General features: G+C 37.6%; 1 protein-coding gene across 4 annotated transcripts in view; it reads right to left on the bottom strand.

Annotated features, from left to right (window-relative positions):
* WDPCP (WD repeat containing planar cell polarity effector) overlaps positions 1-22,930 on the bottom strand; it is a 312,142-nt gene extending 289,212 nt beyond the window's left edge. For all 4 annotated transcript variants that reach the window (XR_011466041.1, XM_070379381.1, XM_070379382.1 and 1 more), the window contains exon 1: positions 22,388-22,930. The gene's annotated coding sequence lies outside the window, so the exon portion shown is untranslated. The remainder of the gene's footprint in view (positions 1-22,387) is intronic.
* Between the last annotated feature and the right edge of the window lie 84 nt (positions 22,931-23,014).

Raw genomic sequence — 23,014 nt, 5'->3', positions numbered from 1 at the left:
CTGCATTGCAGGCAGACATTTTAACCTCTGAGCCACCAGGGAAGCCACCCTGCTGGTATAAATTCAAACTAGTGTTATAACTTTAAGATGTTAAATATAATCCTCATGATAATCACAAAGAAATTAACAATAAAATGTACACAAAAAGAAATGAAAAAGGAATAAACTTTTTTATAAAAACCTGATTAAACACAAAAGACTAATGTAAGAAGCAGAGATAAAAAAAAGAGCTATAGAACGCACAGAAAACATAGTTCAATGACAAAAGCTTCTCCTTATCAGTAATTATTTTCAATGTAAATTTAAGAAAGCAGTGGCAGTTATACTAATGTCAGACAAAACATCCTTTAAAACAAAAAAGGTTACGAGAGTCAAAGATAATATATGTTAATAAAAGCTTCAATACAAGAAGATACAATTATTAACATTTATACACTTTATGACAGACCATTAAAATATATGAAGCAAGATTTGACAGAACTAAGAGAGAAACAGACACTTCTAAAATAGGGTTGAAGACTTCAATATCCCACTCACAATAATGGATAGAACAACGAGAAAGAACATAACTAAGAAATTGAAAACTAAATGCAACAAACCATCCAGATCTAAAGGACATATACAAAACACTCAACCCAACAACAATGGCATATACATTCTTCAAGTATACACCGAACATTTTCTAAGACCCACTATATATTGTGCTACAAATTACATCTCAAAAGGCTTTAAAAGATGTAGATCATACAAAGTACATTTTCTGGCCACAACAAAATAAAGTTAGAAATCAGTTAACAAGAGTCAAACTGGAAAATTCAAAAAATTGTAGAAATAATACACTTTAAACAAACAATATTTCAAAGGAAAAAATCACAACCAAAGTTAGAAAATACTTAAAGGCAAATGAAAATGAAGATACAACACACCAAAACATATGGGTTGCAGCAAAAGCAGTGCTGGGGGGAATTTATAGCTATAAATGTTTACATTAAAACACAAGATACATTTCAAATCAACAATTTAATTTTACAACTGAAGGAACCAGAAAAAGAACAAAACCCCTCTAAACCCAAAGCTAGCAAAGGGAAGAAATAATAAAGATTAGAACAGAGGTAAATGAATAAAGAATAGGAAAATAATTAGAAAAAGTCAATAAAAACCAAAGTCGGGTTTTTTTTAAAGTCAACAAAATCGACAAAAAAGAGGAAAGACCAAATTACTAAAATCAGAAATGAAGCTGAGGACATAACTACCAATTCTTCAGAAATAAAACATACTATAAGAAACTACCGGGAATAATTGCACACCAAAAAATTGGTCGCTTAAATGAAACAAATGCCTAGAAACATACAAACCTACCAAGACTCACTCATGAAGAAACAGAAAATCTGAACAGACCTATAACTAGTAAGTAGTTATCAATAATAAAATCTCCCAACAAAGAAAAGTCCTGGACCTGACAGATTCAAAGGTTAATTCACCAAACATTTGAAGAACTAATACTAATCCTTCTCAAAATTGAAGAAAATACTAATCCTTCCCCAAAATTGAAGAAAAGGAAACACTTAACAAATTCAATGAGGCTAGCATAACCCTGATAATAAAGCCATGCAGAGATACTACAAGAAAACTACAGACCAGTATCTGTCATGAATATTGATGCAAAAACCCTTACGAAACACTAGCAAACAGAATTCAACAGAATATTAAAAGGTTAACACCAGGACAAAGTAGGATTTATTACTGGAATGCAAGGATTGTTTGACTGATGTAATGCACATTTACGTAATATAGAAAAAAGTACATAATTGTCTCAATTGATGCAGAAAAAGCATTTGACAAATTTTAAAACCCTTGAATTATAAAAACACTCAACAAAGTAGAAATAGAAGGAAACTACTTCAAATAAAAAAGTCGTATATGGAAAACCCACAGCAAATATACACAATAGTGCAAGACTAAAAGCTTTCCCTCTAAAATCAGAAACAAGGTAAGCATGCCCACTTTTACCATTTCTATTCAACATAGTACTGGAAGTTCTAGCCAGAACAATTAGGTATGAAAATGAAATAAAAAGCATCCAAATTGGAAAGGAAGAAATAAAGTAATCTGTTTGCAAATATGATCTCATACGGAGAAAACTCTAAATACTCCAGAATAGAAAACTGTCTGAATAAATGAATTCAGCAAAGTAACAGGATACAAAGTCAACAGGCAAAAATTAGTTGTGTTTCAACACATCAACAATGAAGAATCTGAAAAGGAAATTACAAAATCAATGCCATTTACAATGGCATCAAAAAGAATACTTAGGAATTAAGAAAGCAAAAGACATGTTCAATGAAACAACAATGCTGAAAGAAATGAAAAGAAGACAAATAAATGGAAACACATCTCACAGTCATGGATTGGAAGATTTAATATAGGCAATGTCAATACTACCCAAAACAACCTCTAGGTACTACAGATTCAACACAACCCCTATTAAGGTAGGAGGTACATGGACTCCCCTCCCTGAGGGTAAAGCAACTGGAGATTCATTCTCTATTGACTGAAACTCCAAGACAAGAAAAGTAGGGCAATTAAGGGAAGAGGCTAGACCCTGCACAGAACACTTATTTCTCGTTCCTGAAGTCAGGAGACCTCCTAACCACACAAGTGCAGAAAACGTTCCTTGGAGGCCAAAGGGGAGTTATGTCAAGGGATGTTCTACTCAGATGCCTTTTCAGTAAAATCCATCTCGGCTAAGAGATGCATGTGCATACATGGGAGGATCCTGAGATATACCAAATATGGACTGTGAACCAGGTAAATCAAAATGTTTGGTCAAAGGAAGCTGGGAAGAAATACCCCAGAACAGTAATTCTAACTGCCTCGAGGGCATGACCCAGTGACTCACTCTCTCTCTCCCCCTCTCTCTCCCCCTCTCTCTCCCCCTCCCTCCCTCCCTCTCTCCCTCTCCCTCCCTCTCCCCCTCTCCCTCTCTCTCTCTCCTCCTTGCAGTCTTTTGGGTCCGCAGGCACTCATGCCTTGAGGATGTATTTTCCTTTATTTTTTAAATAAAACAGAGTTGTAACACGGAGCTGTAACACTGTCCGAGAGCTGTGATGCGCCAAGGGCTTTAACATCTGTCGCTTCAAATTTTTGCTGTGATGAGACAGAACCAATGAAATTACACACTCCCCTGACAGTTCTTAATCTCAAAACTTATTACCAAGCTAGAATAATTCAAACAGTGCAGCACTGGCATAAAAACAGCTATATAAACCAACAGAATAGAATAGAAAGCCCAGAAATAAACTGTCACATATAATGTCAAATTTTTGACAAATGTGCCAAGACCATTCAGTGGGGAAAAGGACAAGTCCTTTTAACAAATGGTTCTGGCGAAACATGGTATTTATGGGCAAAAGAATGAAGTTGGACCCTTACTTAAAACCATATATAAAAATTAACTCAGAATGGATTAAGGACTTAAACCTAAGAGACCTAAAACAATAAAAGTCTTAGAAAAAATACAGGGACAAAAGCTTCACCACATTGGACCTGGCAACAATTTCTTTGATATGATAGCAATGGCACAGAAAACAGAGAACTTGAAGTTAATGAAAAATTTTAAATTTGGGGCATCAAAGGACACTATCCTTAGTAAAATAACGCATTACTTAAAAAAATCATCCATTAATACATGATCCATTCAGTGTGCAAGACAGGCCTATGGATTTTAATGTAACAGAATAGGAAATATTCAATGATATTTTTTCCGGTTACACTTTGCAAATAACCTTTGAGAAACTACCACTTGTATAGTTTTAACTTAGTATCAAAGATGAATATTACCTGAAACAGTTATTTAAAATACTACACCTAAAAAAAAAAAAAGAAAGAAAACAGGCTAACTGTCCAGAGATCTACAGAGTAAAAAGGCAACCCACACAATTAGAGAAAATATTCACAAACCATATGCCTGATAAGGTATTAAGATAGAGAATATATAGAGAAGTTCTAAAACTCAACATCAGAAAAACCAAACAATCAGATTTTTAAAAATGGGCAAAGGATTTTAGTAGACATTTCTCTAAAGAAGATATAGGAGTGGCCAATAGGCACATGAAAAGATATTCAAACCACTAATCATTAAGAAAATGCTAATCAAAACTACAAGGAGATACCACTCCATAGCTATTAGAATGGGTACTACAAAAAACAGAAAAAAAAAGTGTTGGCAAGGATACTGAAAATCAGAACCTGTGCAATGTTGATGGGAATGTAAAACGGTGCAGCTGCTAATGGAAATATGGCAGTTCCTCAAAAAATTAAAAGTAGAGTTACCATATAATCCAGGAATTCTACTACTGGATATATACCTTACAGAGCTGAAAGCAGGGTCTCTAAGAGATATTTCTACACCCATGTTTGGTGCAGGGCGGTGTGCACACACTCAATCGTGTCCAACTCTTTGCAGCCTAATGGGCTCCTCTGTCCATGGAATTTTCCAGGCAAGAATACTGGAGCAGGTTGCCATTTCCTTCTCTGGGGATTGAACCTATGTCTCCTGCATTGCAGGCTGATTCTTTACCTCTGAGTCACCACTACACCCATGCTATGTAAAGCTCATATTGCTACTTGAGTAGATACCTAAGCCAACAGTCTCCAAGTATTACTTTGCTAGTTTCAATTAAAGGGAATCAGATTACAAACCTGTTACACAAAAAAGCCTTAAAGCTTAACTGTATTTCATTAAGGAAAACATTAAAATGAATTATTTTTATCTAGATGCATACAACTTTTATATACACTATAGATAAAATTAACAGGAGATTAAGTAACTTCATAGAGTAAAAGTATAAAATCTTCTAAGTTCCAAAATACCTGCAGTATAAAGAGCCAACATTCAAGTTTAGGGATCTAAAACTTAACACTCCTTTAATAGCTCTGCTGGAAGTTGTTAGAATGGTATTTCAAGTATTTTCTCTAATTTGAATTAAACATTACCTAAAAAATGCTAAGCTGGGGAAAAAAATGCTAAGAACATCTCCAAATCCAGCCTAACAGTTCAATGCTCTATTGTTTGCTGCTTCAACAAAATGAATGCTTACAACGAATTCAGAAACCACCTGGAGATGCAAACTCACAATGAAACTGCAATGGCAAATTATGCTACTTGACATTAGTTATTACTAGAGATGGCTCTCCAAGAAGGCAGAGAAGACAGACAACCTTATTATTAGTATAACTGGAAATGTGCTGATACTTCCACCTATTTCTCTCTTCCAACATATATTACCTGTGAAATGTTCATCATTGACGCATTCCTTCATCCGATTAACAATGAGAAAAGGAAAGTGAAAGTGTTACTTGCTCAGTCCTGTCCTACTCTTTGCGACCCCATGAAGTGTAGCCCTCCAGGCTCCTCTGTCCATGGGATTCTCCAGGCAAGAATAATGGAGTGGGTTGCCATTGCCTTCTCCAGAGGATCTTCTCGACCCAGGGATCAAATTCAGGTCTCCCACATTGCAGGCAGATTCTTTACCATCTGAGCCACCAGGGAAACCTGATTAACAAGGGGAACCAACTCTAAAGACAGTAAGGCCTGTGACCCACCAGACAGGGGACTACGACTGTGTATCTGGGCTGGCGGAGGGGCACACATGTTTGTAGCCTTACTGGAGTATGGCGATGTCCTATCCTGCTAAAAGACTGTGACGAGAATTCTGCTTACAAAAGTTCTTCCTTGTAAATTCACTGTAAATCAAGGACAGAAATTATGAGATTTTAAGAACAACAACAGGGGAAAATATTTTTCTCTTAGCAGCTAGTAGAAGAATTCATTTAGTGGAATTACAGAAATTTTAAATAAGGGTTCAAGGTGAAAGTTAATACTCTGAGAAACTATATTTGGGGAATAATGCATACCTACTCTATATGAGAAAAGGAGATCTCATTTGCTCCTCAGAAAGAGAGGGGGAGCCAGAGGCAGCTGCTGTATGCTGTCCCACAGGAGCCATTCAGGCACTTGTAAGCCCAATGTTTAGTAAAGAATTTAATGTAAGCCACACTCTTCCAGCAAATTACATAATGAAATATTTATTCCAATTATGGTCAAGACTGATCTCAGAAAATGTTACTTTCTACTTTCTACTGACAAATGTAAAATCATCTAACTGTCAGACCAACTCACTTGCAGCAAGTCACTTTCTTCCTTTATTAAATACATACACACAAAAGTTTGTGAAGTGTAAGAAGTTCACTGAAGGAATACCATTCCTTTTATCATACTCCTAACTTTATAAATAACATCATTTTAAGCCCACTTTGCGCCACTTTAATATAAATTAAGCAATGAGAAATAGCATTATCATGATTCATGTGATTTTAAACATTTACACTTTATTATCACTGCACCTTTCTAACCTTAACTTTTAGTAATCTCTCTTTCAAATACATTCTATATTTCTCAGTTTTTTTTTACAATATTCCTCAAAATTTAATGTCACTGCAATAATTTAAAATGAAACCATACTTTTTCTGAAAACCAAGTCAGTCTTATTTGACTGACTGGTTTCACAATTAGACTATACAGCAGCATTTTATCCAAAACAGAAAATTCAATCAGCAAATAAGCCACCTCAAGATGATGACAAATATATATATAAAAGAGGTGACAATATAAAACCATTTGATTTAAAATACTGTTTTGGAAAGGGGATACTGAAATAATATTGTAATTTTTCCTAACACTTGCATAGCATATTGACTTGAAGTAACCCTAAATAAAAGGCAAAAATCTTAGTAAAGCTTTGAAAGACTACTACTACTACTACTAAGTCACTTCAGTCGTGTCCGATTCTGTGCGACCCCATAGATGGCAGCCCACCAGGCTCCCCCATCCCTGGGATTCTCCAGGCAAGAACACTGGAGTGGGTTGCCATTTCCTTCTCCAATGCAGGAAAGTGAAAAGTGAAAGTGATGGGTAGTAAATTCTTTTATAAGTCAGGTGGTTTTCAATTGTTTGCTTTTAGCTGAACTGAAGAACAGCCTGAATGAGTTAACTGGTTAACAGATCACTGAAAGTAACTTCTCATGATAAGCTACCATGTTATTTTGTGCTGCAAATGACATGGAAAAAGTCCAAAGAACCCCCATCTTCTTATTTATCTGAATATGGTTTCTAAGCACTTACATCGGTAATTCTGGAAAATACAAATAAATCTGAAACTAAATCTAGTTTCATTCTACCTAATACTCCTCCACAGGTACAAAAACTAATGAGAGCAGAAAAGGTCCCATCCATTAAGAGATACATTTCCATTAAAAGTTTACTTTTAATATTTAATAATTATCTAAATTTGTAACATTTGCTTTGATAAATTGACTTACAGCCATCAGTGGCAGATTAAAAAAACTTAGTTTCAATTTACAGTCACAGTTTTGCTGAAGAAGTATGATGACAATGATCATGAATAGACATTTTAGCATTAAAATATAATAAAGTAAGATACAATTATGTCAGAAGAATGTACTGGAAGTTTGAGATTAAGGATGTATAGAAACCTCAACTTTTGACTGTCAAAGAGAGATTTACCTATTTTTAAAATGGATGATTCTAGAAGAATATTTAGATTCCACTATATACTTTTTGAAGAACAATATTAACAATTTAGTTTAAAAATCATTTATAATATATTGTAAAGGAAATTATAACCTTTACAGCTATATAAACATGGTATATTTTAGATGTTAATTTTTAAATGTGTGAGGGAATATGGAGGTGTTTTGTTTTCTGTTTTTAATATAAGATCTTAGTTTTCTTAGTTTTCTTAGCAAGAAGCCCTCAGACAAGTCACAACCTCTGAACTGAGTTTCTTAACTTGTAAAATGATGATGGTAATCACTCACTCTACCTTAGGGTTAAATTTTATATATGTAATAGTACATATATATATTCACTATGTGTATATGTATACACATATATATATATGCTTTCTGTTAAATGCAAAACAATATGATTAAATTTATGACGGCCTAGAAAAATAACACCCACATTAATTTTGAGTCCTTCTTATAGGAAATAGTTGAAGGAAGACATCACATGACAAATCTCAGCTGTAAGTCATGAAAACTTGATTCATTTCCAGGTTCTATATATTAAATTGAACATATAAGTAAGTAAATTCCTTATGCGTCACAATTCTTTAAACTTGGCAAAGTATGGGAGAGTTATTATAAAACTAGGCTTGGGAACTAAGGCACTAAAATGTCCAGCTAAAAAGGAACAAAGGCCTTAGATGTAGAAGCAGTGTTGTAGAGAGCCATCCTTACTCAGTGAATCCCATCTTTTGGGGACAGTTTGCAACTTCCTATCTTAACAATGAGCACTTTGCAACATAAATTCTAAGGTCTGTCTTAGAAAAGTACAACCTTCCAAAAATGAACCAAGAAGAAATAGAAGGCATGAACAGACCAATCACAAGCACCAAAATTGAAACTATAATAAAAAATCTTCCAACAAACAAAAGCCCAGAGCCAGATGGCCTCACAGGCAAATTCTACCAAAAGTTTAGACAAGAGCTAACATCTATACTGCTCAAACTCTTTCAGAAAATTGCAAAGGAAAACTCCCAAACTCATTCTATGAAGCCACCATCACCCTGATACCAAAACCAGACAAAGATACCACAAAAAGAGAAAATTACAGGCCAATATCACCAATGAACACAGATGCAAAAATCTTCAACAAAATTCTAGCAAACAGAAGCCAACAGCACAATAAAAGGATCATATACCATGATCAAATGGTTTTGTCCCAGGGATGCAAAGATTCTTCAATATATGCAAATCAATGTGATACACCATATATCAACTCAAAGATTAAAAACCACATGATCATCTCAACAGATGCAGAAAAAGGTTTTGACAAAATTCAACACCCATTTATGATAAAAACTCTCTAGAAAGTAGGCATAGAAGGAACAACATATAAAAGTTCAATATAATAAAGGTCACATACAACAAACCCACAGAAACATTATTCTCAATGGTGAAAAACTGAAAGCATTTCCTCTAAGAACAGGGACAAGACAAGGGAGTTCACTCTTGCCACTGTTATTCAACATAGTTTTGGTGGTCCTAGCCACAGCAACCAGAGAAGAAAAAGAAACACAAGGAATTCAGATCAGAAAAGAAGAAGCAAAACTCTATCTGCAGATGACATGATACTATACACAGAAAACCCTAAAGATTCCACCAGAAAATTACTAGAGCTAATTTTACTACAATCAATGAATACAGTAAAGTTGCAGGATATAAAGTAACACAGGATATCCCTTGTATTCCTATATGCTAACAATGAAAAATCAGAAAGAGAAGTCAAGGAAGGAATCCCATTCACCACTGCAACAAAAATAATAAAATACCCAGGGATAAACCTACCTAAAAAGACAAAAGAGCTGATATAGAAAACTGTAAGAAACTGATGACAGAAATCAAGGATGACACAAACAGACAGAGAGACACACCATGTTCTTGGATTGGAAGAATCAATACCATAAAAATGACTATACTACCTAAAGGAACCTAGAAAGTCAATGCAATCCCTGTCAAACTACCAATGGTATTTTTTACAGAACTAGAACAAAAAATTTCACAATTTGTATGAAAACACAAAAGATTCCTGAGAAGAAATAAGTTGGAGTAGTCAACCTTCCTAACTTCAGACTATACTACAAAGCCACAGTCATTACAACTCTGTCGTATTAGAACAAAAACAGAAATACAGACCAATGGAACAAGATAGAAAACACGGAGATAAACCCATGCATGTATGGGCACCTTCTCTTTGACAAAGGAGCCAAGGATATACAATACAGAAAAGACAGCCTCTTCATAAGTGGTACTGGGAAAACTGGACTGTTAAATGTAAAAGAATGAAACTAGAACACTTTCTAACACCATACACAAAAATAAATTCAAAATGGATTAGATTTAAGTGTAAGGCCAGAAACTACACAGGCAGTACACTCTTTGACATACATCACAGCAAGATCCTCTTTGACCCACCTCTTAGAATAAAGAAAATAAAAACAAAAGTAAACAAATGGGACTTAATTAAACTTAAAATTTAATTAAAATTAAACTTTCCTTTTGCACAGCAAAGGACAGAAACAAGACTAAAGAACAACCCTCAGAATGGGAGAAAATAACTGCAAACAAAACAACTGACAAAGGATTAATTTACAAAATATACAAGCAGCTCATGCAACTCAATACCAGAAAAACAAATAACACAATAAAAAAACAGGCAGAAGACCTAAACAGACATATCTCCAAAGAAAACATACAGATGGCCAACAAATAAAAAGATGCTCAACACTGCTCATTATCAGAGAAATGCAAATCAAAACTACAATGAAGTTATAACCAGTCAGAATTGTCATCATTAAAAAATCTACAAACAAATAAATTCTGGAGAGAATGCAGAGAAAAAGAAACCCTCTTGCACTGTTGGTGGGAATGTAAATTGATACAGCCACTATGGAGAGTAGTATGGTGATTGTTTAAAAAACTAGGAATACAACTGCCATATGACCCAACAATCCACAATGTGCCTATAGTGGTGACTAGGCACATACCCTGAGAAAACTGTTAAGAGACACATGTACCCTAATGTTTGTTGCAGCACTTTTTACAGTATCTAGAACATGGAAGCAACCTAGATGTCCATGAACAGATGAAGAGATACAGAAACTGTGGTACATATATGCAATGGAATATTACTCGGGCATAAAAAAGGCACACATTCGAGTCAGTCCTAATGAGGTGAATGAACCTGGAGCCCATTATCCAAAGTGAAGTAAATCAGGAAGGGAAACACAAAACTGTGTATAACGTGTATGAAATCTAGAAAGATGGTACTGATTAACTTATCTGCAGGGCAGCAATGGAGACAGACATACAGAACAGGCTTGTGGACACAATGAGGGAAGGAGAGCATGGGACAAACAGAGAGATAGCATGGAAACACATACATTACCACATGTAAAACAAATAGCAAATGAGGATTTGCTATGTGAAACAGGGAGCTCAAACCAGTGTTCTCTGACAACCTAAAGAGGCGGACTGGGGAGAGAGAAGGGAGGGGGTTCAGGAGGGAGAGGACATATGTATACCTGTGGCTGATCTGTGTTGAGCCCAACACAATATTGCAGAGCAATTATCCTCCAATATTGTATTTTGTTCTATTCTTCTCAATATTGTACAATTATAATCTTTGATAATTTTTTTTAAAAAGGGGAAAAAGTAACTAAATGAAGCAATGTCAAATAAAACGCAAAAGAAATTATACCCAAAATATTAGAAATTATCATTTTAACTAATATATAAATATAAATATATATTTGCAAATTATATTTGTACTAGCCTGGTCACTGTTGGGAAGTAAGTCATAACAGACCTGAATATTGAGATACTTGTCAGAAAACTTGGATCAACTATTTAAGCCATACCTTTGTAGCCTATTGTATCATTTGTTATATTATCAGAAATAAACAAAAAATGGCAGCCTTAAACTGTAGGATCCAAATGAAGACCAGGTGTGATGAAGTCTGTATTATTCCTTTTACTGGGAAAAATTATGTAATTATAATGCTAGTAAATGCCCATAATTATGATTTGAGACAATGTACTGAATTATCAAAAATATTATAAAGATTAAACATTATCATTATTAAAAATTCTAAGGTCTACAGAAAGGTTATTAAACAAGTAAGCATAATATATGCCCATTCTGTGGGACTCGATTTATTTCTCATTTGTTGTATGGAGTATGGAGCCAACCATACTCTCCAAGCAAACCAAGCATGCTAGATAATAAATACATTATACTGGAACAAAAGATCATTTTAAGTATACATTTTATCATCTAAACTAGCCTTAATTCTACCTATAGCTTAAGTCTGATAATTTAGCTGAATGATTTGCTAAACAAATTAACAATAAGCTATTTATCAAAACATGATAATAAATTTTTACTAAATTATCAAAATACATCTGGGAAATTTCTGATATTCTCAGTATTTCACAACTTCTTCCAAATATTTTCCAATATTATTTGCATTTACAAAATTTCTGTTTAGCAGGAAAAGTTTGGAGGGTTTAGGTTCTTTAAGCCAAGATTAGTCTTCCAACTCCACAATGGCAATTTTAAAGGCATTTTTTTTGTTCCTATTGTGAGAAAGGTATCATGTTGTGTTCCATGAGGCATTTACAGATGTATAAGACACAGTCTCTGAACTCGAGGAAATATCAGTCTAATAACCGATACAGAAAAGCTGAAAGGAAGCTACAGGGACTTCCCTGGTGGTTCAATGGTTAAGAATTCACCTCACAATGCAGGAGACACAGGTTCAATCCTTGGATGGGGACTAAGGTCTCACATTCCTCAGAGTAACTAAGCCCACAGGCTACAACTAGAGTCCATGCAACACAACAAAAGATCCCGTATGATGCAATGAGGATTCCATGTCTTGCAACTAAGACCAGATGCAGCCAAAAAAATTATAACTAATATACAGTAAACACCACCAAAATTCTACAATTAAAATTTTACTATATGATATTTTCTCACATTACTATATTTGCTTTGAAAGTGAAAGTCGCTCAGTCATGCTGACTCTCTGCAATCCCATGGTCTATAGCCTGCCAGGCTCCTCTGTCCATAGAATTCTCCAGGCAAGAATACTGGAGTGGATAGCCATGCCCTTCTCCAGGGGATCTTCCCAACCTAGGAATCGAACCTGTGTCTCTTGAGTCTCCTGTACTGGCAGGTGGATTCTTTGCCACTATGCCACCTAGCAGCAGAGAAATACTTCCCTTCTGGATTCTGGTTCTCTATTATTATTAATTAGAGTGAAGGCCCAAAAGCACTGATGAGGAGACAGGTTCCAGCTGTGGCCTCAGGTTCTGTAGCCATGGTTCAGTTCAGTTTAGTTCAGGCGCTCAATCGTGTCCAACTCTTTGAGACCCCATGAATCGCAGCACGCCAGGTCTCCCTGTCCATCACCAACTGCCAGAGTTCAATCAAACTGACATCCATCAAGTAGGTGATGCCATCCAGCCATCTCATCCTCTGTCGTCCCCTTCTCCTCCTGCCCCCAATCCTTCCCAGCATCAGAGTCTTTTCCAATGAGTCAACTCTTCGCATGAGGTGGCCATAGTACTGGAGTTTCAGCTTTAGCTTCATTCCTTCCAAAGAAATCCCAGGGCTGATGTCCTTCAGAATGGACTGGTTGGATCTCCTTGCAGTCCAAGGGACTCTCAAGAGTCTTCTCCAACACCACAGTTCAAAAGCATCAATTCTTCGGCGCTCAGCTTTCCTCACAGTCCAACTCACACATCCATACATCACTACTGGAAAAACCATAGCCTTAATGAGACGGACCTTTGTTGGCAAAGTAATGTCTCTGCTTTTTTAATATGCTATCTAGGTTCGTCATAACTTTTCTTCCAAGGAGTAAGCGTCTTTTAATTTCATGGCTGCAGTCACCATCTGCCGTGACTTTGGAGCCCAAAAAAATAAAGTCTGACACTGTTTCCACATTTCCCCATCTATTTCCCATGAAGTGATGGGACCAGATGTCATGATCTTCGTTTTCTGAATGTTGAGCTTTAAGCCAATTTTTTCACTCTCCTCTTTCACTTTCATTGAGAGGCTCTTTAGTTCTTCACTTTCTGCCATAAGGGTGGTGTCATCTGCATATCTGAGGTTATTGATATTTCTCCCGGCAGTCTTGATTCCAGCTTGTGCTTCTTCCAGCCCAGCATTTCTCATGATGTACTCTGCATATACGTTAAATAAGCAGGGTGACAATATACAGCCTTGACGTCCTCCTTTTCCTATTTGGAACTAGTCTGTTGTTCCATATCCAGTTCTAACTGTTGCTTCCTGACCTGCATATAGGTTTCCCAAGAGGCAGGTCAGGTGGTCTGGTATTCCCATCTCTCTCAGAATGTTCCACAGTTATTGTGATCCACACAGTCAAAGGCTTTGGCATAGTCAGTAAAGCCTAAATACATGTTTTTCTGGAACTCTCTTGCTTTTTCGATGATCCAGCGGATGTTGGCAACTTGATCTCTGGTTCCTCTGCCTTTTCTAAAACCATCTTAAACATCTGGAAGTCCACAGTTCATGTATTGCTGAAGCCTGGCTTGGAGAATTTTGAGCATTACTTTACTAGTGTGTGAAATGAGTGCAATTGTGTGGTAGTTTGAACATTCTTTGGCATTGCCTTTCTTTGGGATTGGAATGAAAACTGACCTTTTCCAGTCCTGTGGCCACTGCTGAGTTTTCCAAATTTGCTGGCATATTGAGTGCAGCACTTTCACAGCATCATCTTTCAGGATTTGAAATAGCTCCACTGTAATTCCGTCACCTCCACTAGCTTTGTTCATAGTGATGCTTTCTAAGGTCGACTTGACTTCACATTCCAGTTGTCTGGCTCTAGGTGACTGATCACACCATCATGATTATGTTGGTCATGAAGATCTTTTTTGTATAGTTCTTCTGTGTATTCTTGCTATGGCAGGTATGCCCTTTTTGAAGAGGATTCCATCCAAGCTCTGGGAAGAAGGACTCTCTCTCAGTCTTTCTTCCTTGTCCAAGTAGTAAGAGCTGTTCTTTTGCAACTGCTACTTCTGGGACCTTTAAAGTATGAGCTCTTTAACCTCTTTTAATAGTTAACCACCTCTCCTTGTTCTGGTTAACAATTCATCATATTAAATTTTCAAATAACCAGTATAGGTCTCTCTCCTGACTGAACTCAGAATACTGTCAAGGATATTCACTGTACAGCTTTTCTGCATGTTTGAAAATGTTGGGGGAGAGAGGAAACAGGGAGACATATTTTCAAAGATGGGCAAAATGTTAATAATTATTAAAGCTGCATGATGGACTGAAAAATTACAGTCTTTTCATTTTGCTTATGTTTGCAAATTTTTGTAATAGATTTTAAGTGGTGGGGGTGGTGGGAAAGCTTCATATACACCAAAGCATTTGGAGAGAGCCTGGCAGAATGGATTTTAACAGGCAGAAATAGAGTCTGAGAGTCCAGGTGAGAAAAAGCACACTAAAGGTGGAGGCAGAATACTGTAGGACTTGTTCGTTGCTTGTTTGAGCAACAGCAAGTAAACTGGCTAAAGTAAAGGTGTATAATGCAAATGAATATCTTTGCTGAGATCTTTTTTCCTCCTCTTTAACCTTCACTTCAATGTTAGTTCTTCATATTCAATTGCTTCCCCCCCCACACTTATACTTATTCTCCAAAATCTAGCTCTCACCCACTCTTCAACACCCCTTATTAATCATAAATTGATCCATTTAGAGTCTCTTCATACATCTTAATTTTTTTTAACAATGAGCATAATTATTAAATATCTATTTTGGACATATTTATGAGAAAATGTAATTATGCTTGTGCTCATATAGCAGGATTTTTTACATGTAAAGTCATTAGCAGTGATATAAGACATGTTTTCATAATCTCTAGTTAGTAGGGGATAAGAGAAAATATTGATTTATTATTTTTATTATTATTGAATAACTTATGACTTTTATGATTGTAAAATACATCTGTACCCACAAGAGTGAGTATATGTGTGTCAACACATTATCTCCAGGAAGGAGTTGGTAATATTCTTTGTTAAGCTGAGTAGCTGACTGACTGAAGCTGAGTACTGAATTGGACAAACAGTAAAATTAATACTCCACCAATACATTTAAAGCACACTTATGCTATTCCCCAGTGACATCTCTCTCTCTCCTTCATGAGGAATGACAAAAATCACAAAATTTGACTTCAAAAAGCATTTTTGTTTAATCCAAACTGAAAATATTATAAAGTATAAAACCAGCTATACATGTAAAAAGAACTCATAATAGAGATAACATAATAGAGAGCACATATACTATGTAAATAAATATCATGATTCATAAAAAGCACATATGAACATGCACCTGTTGCACACATTAAAACGTACAAACACCCCAAGTGAGTTCCTTTCTCCCTTAACCTTCATTATCGGCAGGGTGTGAACCAAGTGGCACGTGCTCTTCTATCTACTTAGAATGCGACGGGACATAGGTGTTTTGCTGTACCTCACTGTGCACACTGTTTGCTGAACCCACAGTAGGCAAGGCATGAGCTAAGAGGCTGGAAGAAGAAGCGAGGAGCTGTAGTTCTGCAGACATGCTTATTCTCTCCTGGCTGACACAGCAGTTGCAGCAGCAGTCATAACCTAAACTTTTCTCCTGGCTGACACAGAAGCAGACTTAACATAACCATAATGGAGTCCACAAGAGCTTTCCAGATGGAGCTTATGCATGCTTACAGAACAAAAGAAGCCCATGGCCAAGCGAGTACCTTGTAAGGCGCGTGCACAGTGCTCTAAGTGATCTCAGCTGTTACATAACCATTATTTACAAAATGTGGAGAGAGAGAGAGAGCCTGAATACCACCATTGGCTAATTTGCTCTTTCCCTATAATAGGTGTTCCAGAACAGTAGAGAGCAGAAGACAGATATCATCTGTGTCACTCAGGCAATGACTATGCTTTCCTATCCCCTCCTGATGATGCCACCTTGCACGTGCTAGGTTTCACTCATGACCTAGGACAATGCATTGTTTGTAAACTTTGCACACAACTGTTAATTATGAATTTTTCCAGAAAAATCAGCAATGATTAAAACAAGAACTAGGTTTCTCTCTTGCCTCACACAGGACTCCTACTGTGTAGTTAGAATCACTGACAGTGATGTCCTCCATAGGGTATACACATGGGCAGAAGAAATGCCTCCACAAAGATATGCTACAGCTGCTCCTGCTCTAGAAGATGCCTTGCTAATCCACTAAGTTTTGGAAGCCATGCCATAGAACTTTGGGTGATAACAAAAACGTATACTATTCTGTCACCTGTGGCTACTGAGCACTTGAAATATACCTGGTGGACTGAGAAATAGTTTTTAAATTAATTTTACATTCACATATAGTTGACAAACGATATTATGTTAGTTTCAGGTGTACTACATAGTGACCTGATATTTGCATACCTTGTGGAATGATCATGATGAGCCTAGTAAACATCTGTCTCCATACAAAGGTATTACAGTATTACTGACAATATTCTTAATGTTCTGTATTACATCCCATGGTTTACCTATTATATAACTAGAGATCTGCACATTTTAATCCCCTACACCTATTTTATCCACCTGTTTATCCCCTCCCTTTTGGAAACTACCTGTTTGTTCTCTCGCTGTTTTGTTTTGCTGTTTAGATTCCATATATAAGTGACAGCATGGGGTATTTGTCCTTCTCTGACTTATGGACTGAGTATAATACTCTCTAGATCAATTCATATTGACAGAATTGTCAAGATTTATCTTTTTTATGGCTAAGTATTATTCATATATCACATTTTCTTTTCCCATTAGTCTGCACTGGATAGTTAGGTTGCTTTCATACCTTGGCTACTGTAAATTATGCTGCAATGAACATTGGAGGGCATGTGTCTTTTTGAATTGGTTTTTCTGTTTTCTTTAGGTGAACACCCAGAAGTGAAACTGCTGGATCATATGGCAGCTCTACTTTTATTTTTTAAAGAATCTCAAAGCTGTTTTCCATAGGGACTGCATCTATTTACAATCCCACCAAGACAGCTTAGCAATATTTTTTGGTTGAGTCCCCTCATGCAAGGGAAACAAAAGAAAAATAAACAAATGAGACTACATCAACTGAAAAGCTTTTGCACAGCAAAGGAAACCATCAAAAATACAAAACGGCAGCCTACCAAAAGTGAGAAGATATTTGCAAATATATTTCCAATAAGGAGTTAATATCCAAAATATATAAAAACTCATACAACTTAAAAAATGCAAACAACTCAATTAAAAAATGGACAGAGGACTTGAATTGAAATTTTTCCAAAGAAGATGAACAGATGGCCAAAAGACACATGAAAAGATGCTTAATTATCAAGGAAACACAAATCGAAACCACAATGGGATACAAATTCACATCTGTCCCAATGGTTATTATCAACAAAACAACAAATAACAAGTGTTGGTGAGGATACAGAGAAAAGGGAATGCTTGGGCACTAATTTTATTTAATTTTTAATTAATTTGAATGTAATAGCCAAATAACAACAAAATTCCAGGCTTAGTTTGTTAAAAATAGAGCCTTAACACACGTATGTTTCAGTCAGTTCAGTCGCTCAGTCATGTCCGACTCTTTGTGACCCCATGGACTGCAGCACGCCCAGTTTCCCTGTCCATCACCATCTGCTGGAGCTTGCTCAAATTCATGTCCATCAAGTCAGTGATGCCATCCAACCACCTCATCCTCTGTCATCCCCTTCTCCTCCTGCCTTCAATCTTGTCCAGCATCAGGGTCTTTTCCAATGGTTCAGCTCTTCGCATCAGGTGGCCAAAGTACTGGAGTTGCAGCTTCAACATCAGTCCTTCCAATGAATATTCAGGACTGATCTCCTTTAGGATGAACTGGTTGGATCTCCTTGCAATCCGAGGGACTCTCAAGAGTCTTCTCCAACACCACAGTTCAAAAGCATCAATTCTTCAGCGCTCAGCTTTCTTTATAGTCCAATTCTCACATCCATACATGACTACTGGAAAAACCATAGCTTTCACTAGACGTACCTTTGTTGGCAAAGTAATGTCTGTTTTTTAATATAATGTCTAGGTTGGTCATAGCTTTTCTTCAAAGGAGCAAGCATCTTTTAGTTTCATGACTGGAATCACCTTCTGCAGTGATTTTGGAGCCCCCCAAAATAAAGTCTTGCACTATTTCCATTGTTTCCCCATCTATTTGCCATGAGTGATGGGACCAGATGCCATGTTCTTAGCTTTCTGAATGTTGAGGTTTAAGCCAACTTTTTCACTCTCCTCTTTCACTTTCATCAACAGGCTCTTTAGTTCTTCTTTGCTTTCTGCCATAAGGGTGGTGTCATCTGCATATCTGAGGTTATTGATATTTCTCCTGGCAATCTTGACTCTGGCTTGTGCTTCATCCAGCCTGGCACTTCACATGATGTAGTCTGCATATAAGTTAAATAAGCAGGGTGACAATATACAGCCTTGACGTCCTCCTTTTCCTATTTGGAACCAGTCTGTTGTTCCATGTCCAGTTCTAACTGTCGCTTCCTGACCTGCATACAGGTTTCTCAAGAGGCAGGTCAGGTATTTCCATCTCTTTCAGAATTTTCCAGTTTGTTATGACCCACACAGTCAAAGGCTTTGGCATAGTCAATAAAGCAGAAATTGATGTTGTTCTGGAACTTTCTTGCTTTTTCGATGATCCAACAGATTTTTGCTATTTGATCTCTGGTTCCTCTGCCCTTTCTAAATCCAGCTTGAACAACTGGAGGTTAATGGTTCAAGAACTGATGAAGCCTGGCTTGGAGAATTTTGAGCATCACTTTGCTAGCATGTGAAATGAGTGCAACTGTGCAGTAGTTTGAACATTCCTTGACATTGCCTTTCTTTGGAATTGGAATGAAGACTGACCTTTTCCAGTCCTGTGGTCACTGCTGATTTTTCCAAATGTGCTGGCATATTGAGTGCAGTACTTTCACAGCATCATCTTTTAGGATTTGAAATAGCTCAAATGGAATTCCATCACCTCCACTAGCTTTGTTTGTAGTGATGCTTCCTAAGGCCCACTTGACTTCGCATTCCAGGATGTCTGGCTCTAGCTGAGTGATCACACCATCATGGTTATCTAGGTCATAAAGGTCTTTTTATATAGTTCTTCTGTGTATTCTTGCCACCTCTTCTTAATATCTTCTGCTTCTGTTAGGTCCATACCGTTTCTGTCCTTTATTATGTTCATCTTTGCATGAATTGTTCCTTTGGTATCTCTAATCTTCTGAAGAGATCTCTAGTCTTTCCCATTCTATTATTTTCCTCTATTTCTTTGCATTGTTCACTGAGGAAGGCTTTCTTATCTCTCCTTGCTATACTTTGGAACTCTGCATTCAAATGGATATATCTTTCCTTTTCTCCTTTGCCTTTAGCTTCTCTTCTTTTCTCAGCTATTTGTAAGGCCTCCTCAGACAATCATTTTGCCTTTTTGCATCTCTTTTTCTTGGGGATGGTCCTAATCACTGCCTCCTGTATAATGTCACGAGCCTTCATCCACATTTCTTCAGGCACTCTATCAGATCTATTCCCTTAAATCCATTTCTCACTTCCACTGTATAATCACAAGGGATTAGATTTAGGTCATACCTGAATGGTCTAGTGGTTTTCCCTATGTTCTTCAATTTAAGTCTGAATTTGGCAATAAAGTAAGGTCATGATCTGAGCCACAGTCAGCTCCCGGTCTTATTTTTGCTGACTGTATAGAGCATCTCCATCTTTGGCTGCAAAGAATATAATCAATCTGACTTCAGTATATATCATCTGGTGATGTCCATGTGTAGAGTCTTCTCTTCTGTTGTTGGAAGAGGGTGTTTGTTATGAACAGTGGGTTTTCTTGGCAAAAATTCTGTTAGCATTTGCCCTGCTTCACATTTTGTACTCCAAGGTCAAATTTGCCTGTTACTCCAGGTGTTCCTTGACTTCTTACTTTTGCATTCCAGTCCCTTATAATGAAGAGGACATCCTTTTTGGGTATTAGTTCTAGAAGGTCTTGTAGGTCTTCATGTTTGCAAGATGTTAAATGTCAAAACACTACCTGCAACGCTGCAAATGTGGTTCTACCTCCTCTACCCTCGCTGCCTGGAACATCTGTTTGTTCTCATTCAGACAGCACCTCTTTTGTGAAACTGTGGCAACCCAGAGTGACTAACATGCTACCTAACTACTACTAACCAGGTCACACCATGGTGTCATTACTGGTTTACACATCTGTGTTCCCTGCTAAACTGGGAGCTCTAAAAAGGCAGCAACTGTGTATTACTAATATCTGGAGAATCTCAGGGACGGGGGAGCCTGGTGGGCTGCCGTCAATGGGGTCGCACAGAGTCGGACACGTCTGACGTGACTTAGCAGCAGCAGCAGGTCCTAACAGAATGCCACACCTAAAATTCTTGCTCTATGCTCTCCTGGCCAGTTTATTACAACAGTCTTCATTTAACCAATCCATACTCTCCACTACTCTACTATTTGAAAACTCATAATCCCATCCATAATCAACATCTTAGAATTGGAGAAATTATAGGTCATATTATTATTATCTGTACCAAAGGATGTAGTGTTTTACTTCTACATACAATTGCTCAGTACATACAATTGTAGAATAGTGAAAACGATGCATATTAGAAACTCAGGTTCTCTAAAGACAAATAACAAGGCAGCAGACACTGGGGTCTGGAATTCAGGACTAGACACAAACTTGAGAATGTATGACACAGAGGCGGCATTTTCAAACTAGCAATTCATGAATTAGATCACTAAGGAATTAAGTGCAGACAGAATACAGGTATTCCAAGGTTAAGAGACAGAGGCGGAAAAAGAATTCGCAAAGAACACTGAGAAGGAGCAACCAATGACAGAGAAAACCAGGAAATAGTTGTCTGAAAACCAGGTGAATAGTTACTTACGAAAGAGAGTCATTAAGCTATGATAAACACTATTGATAGCTCAAATTAGAAAGTAAGATTCTATTTCTTTTCCATAATAGCAAACCCTGCAAAACTGAGGAAAGAAAAACTGAAACATACCACTTGCATTCAATTACCAATGAACAGAGTAAAATTGAAAGATACCTCTTAGCATTTAATTAGCAATGCAATCAGAGGTTAAACCAATGTTATCTAATATTGATATTTATTTCACACACATGCTATTCTAGAGCATTACATCTTAATACCACATGCAACAAGCTTTCAGAGAGCACAATTTTATTGGGCAGCATTAATTTCAAACGAAAACCTCGTTAAGTTGTTTTACCAGCTGAGACCCCCAATTAACAATCAGAGGTTGTTGACTGCAACAACCTGCAAACAATTATGCACTTTCGCATAATTTAAAGCTCAAGATGGTTTAAAGAGCATCGAGTTTCCAAAATAGAACGGACAAAAGTAACAACATTCCCGGAGGACTTAAGAGAAAAAGACTGTGCACACCAGGAAGGGACGGGCTCATTTCCCAAAAAGCAGAAGCTCAATATTTTTCACGTATCTTGAAAAAAGCTGTATCTTACAGCAGGGGCATGGCACGAACTTCAGGGCCCTCCACAATACCTTCTCCCTAACAGTGCGCGGAGACAGGTACTGGCGAGCAGAAGAGCTGTACCTGGGTCCATAAAGGCAACGCGAGACGGCGTACAACCGCAAACCAGACCCTAGGGTCTAGCCTCGGGCTGGGACTCACCTGTCTCCTGAGTGTGGAAGATGCGCAGCCCCCAGCCGCCTCTGACAAGGCGTCCCCGCAAACCCCTCACCACGCCACGGTACACTACGAGAGCTAGGGTCCTCTGGTTAGAGAAGAAGGACCCTGGAGGACGCGACGCGTTCGCTACGTCCTTTCGGTCTCAGAGATGCCGCACCACGCATCCCTTATGAACTCTTCAGCGGCTCCAGCACGAGCGCGCTCTCCCGCCTCGTCGCTTAGCAACCTGCGAAGCCGTCCAGTCTTCCCAACTAGTCACATTCCTCCCGCCCCAGCGGATTGTGAAGAGTTTTTAAAAAGATTTTATTTCCGGGTCAATGCCGCTTTACGCAGCGGAAGATCTCTTTACCTCCCACATATACCCTTGCGGGGAGGATAAAGTCTCCGTAGCGGTGGGGAGGGTGTTGTAGCTAAGGGGTCCGTCTCTCCTCCCTCGAGTTACACGCGCCTCCCCTCCCGCCAATTGCTGGGCGCCATCCGGCAGGTCCTTTTCTCTGGAGCCCAAATCGTCCGCTTGTCGCAATCCTCCAATCACAACGGCCCGCCCTCGGGGACTACTTTGCAATCGGGGAAGGGCGCAGGGAGCAGAGCGTGAGAAGAAACTCTGAG

The sequence above is a fragment of the Bos mutus genome, chromosome 11 (assembly GCF_027580195.1).
Source record: "Bos mutus isolate GX-2022 chromosome 11, NWIPB_WYAK_1.1, whole genome shotgun sequence".
Lineage (NCBI taxonomy): Eukaryota > Metazoa > Chordata > Mammalia > Artiodactyla > Bovidae > Bos > Bos mutus.
Note: the sequence above shows the minus strand (reverse complement) of the source record. Positions and strands in the feature narration are given on the sequence as shown.